Source organism: Acomys russatus, chromosome 4 (assembly GCF_903995435.1).
Source record: "Acomys russatus chromosome 4, mAcoRus1.1, whole genome shotgun sequence".
Taxonomy (NCBI): domain Eukaryota; kingdom Metazoa; phylum Chordata; class Mammalia; order Rodentia; family Muridae; genus Acomys; species Acomys russatus.
The window spans coordinates 18793974-18795959 of NC_067140.1; the positions used below are offsets into that span (position 1 = coordinate 18793974).

General features: G+C 49.2%; 1 non-coding gene across 1 annotated transcript; it reads left to right on the top strand.

Moving 5' to 3' along the window:
• The first annotated feature begins 1537 nt into the window (after nt 1–1537).
• On the top strand, nt 1538–1682 carry LOC127188684 (small nucleolar RNA SNORA48). The gene has a single exon (XR_007830543.1). It is a non-coding gene; the product is annotated as a small nucleolar RNA SNORA48 (small nucleolar RNA).
• The last annotated feature ends 304 nt before the right edge of the window (nt 1683–1986 follow it).

Here is a 1986-nt window from a genome sequence, read left to right on the forward strand (position 1 = left end):
GGATCCAATGGCTCCCCAGTCCATCTTTGGGAGTTCTGACATGAGGGAGAGGTTTTTGTGGTCCTATCCAATCACTGTCTGAGCTCCAAGACCCTCCTGCAAAGTGAACCTGCTGAATCTTTCTTCTAGAGACAAATCCCTTCCTGGGCTGCCCCCACAGCTTTAGGTTTCCCTTCTGAAGTAGCAGATTGCTGGGGAAATTCCAATTTCTTGAAGTCGCCTGTTTCAATAGCCTGAGAGCCAAAGAGAGGAGGGTTCACAAGTGTCTTTTTAGGAAATCTCCATTCTTTCCCAGCAAGCCACTTGGACACAGTTCATAGATGCCTCTAAGTTCCTTTGTCTCACACAGTGGGTGGGGCAAGGGAGTGCCACTGGGTCAATTTTATAAGGATACTAATTCTACTCATAGGAACTCTTCTTTCATGACCAAATCACTTCCAAAGCTGAGAGAAGACACCAGAAGAAGGCAGGGAACACCAGGAGCTGAGCCAGAAGACCGTGGGGACTGCATCAAGATCCATTATGAGTACCTGCAAGGCAAGATGGCCACGCAGACTGTACGTGCTGTGACTTGAATGACAGCGGCAGACAGGCAAATTTTGTTAGCGTTTATCCCAAAGCATGTCCCATTTTGTTGCTAGGGCATATCTCAGAGTCTACACAAGTCCCCTGAGAATTAGGACAAAGTGCCTGGGAGACAGAAAGGCCCATAATAGGACACAGCAGGTGAGACTCAGCCTTGCTGAGGTGCAGACTGAGCTACTGCAGAGGGCTGTCACAAGGAGCAGTGGGGCAGCCTGAATCTCACATAAGACGTCAAGTGTCACTGAAGTATAGCCCGAGCTCCACAGTTCTTCAGTGCTGAGGACAGAGCAGGAGATTGAAGGGACAATCACCACAGCATCTCCTGGGTCTCTACTGATCCAGGCCATCTCCTTAGCTGAATATGATGAAGAACATGAGCAAAAGGGCCCCAGGAGATGCCAAGGGACCAGGACACTCAGGGGAACAGCAAGAAGACCCTCCTAGCAGCCAAGTATGAAGGGCACACACAAGGTTCTCATAGCCACAAGCAGCCAGAGAGGACATGTCATCAGCCAGATGGAGAGACAGTGAAGGGAGCGAGGCTGGGTCAGCTGCCAACTCACCTGAATCTTTTCAGGCCTTTCATTCATAAAGAAGTGTAAAGCTGATTCCTCACAGAGCTATTGTGAAAACCAAATAGGGAGTATTTGATTATTAATAGTAAGTGAAGCCCCTGTCCGCCCGCCCCCCCCCCACCGATTTTTAAACACTGCTATAACCCTGATGCTACAGATGTGTGCCATTGTCTTAACCCATAGGCTCATGTACTCTGGAGAAGCGCTGCAACCACCAAGCAACATCATCAGCCCCCACCTAATAGTTCTTAATATAAAAAAGGAGCTGAAGAAATATTTGCTGCATGGACTGACATGCAAAGCCTCCCCCTTCTAGACTTTTAGTACCAGGTCTGGCCAAGAGGGACTGCAGCTTTTGCTACCAGAAACAGAAAACTTGCCCCCTGGCAATGGGCGAGGAGACACCTTGTTGGTGGTGTTGTTCATACATTAGACAGGGGCAGAACAGTTGGCAGTCCTTTGTTCATCCTAGCTTGATGCCTGGCTTGATGGCCAAAACTGTTTTATGCCCAGAGCACATAAAAATCAAATCAAATCAAATCAAATCCAGGCAGCGCAGTGAGGAAAGAGGAAGATATTCAGAGACTTGCGTTCCACTGTTCCATACAGTGTGGGTAGGAAAACATGACCACAGATCTACCTTCCACCTTATGGTACAGTTGGGCCATAGACACACAGAACCCCGCCTACCGCCACGCAGTGCATTGATGGAGGAGGAAGGCAGACAGAGACCTGCAGACTGCTGTGCCACACACAGACCTCCCGTTCGGTGCACGGCACAGGCAGACCATCTACATTGCTTGTTGCCACTCCATGTAGAACAGAC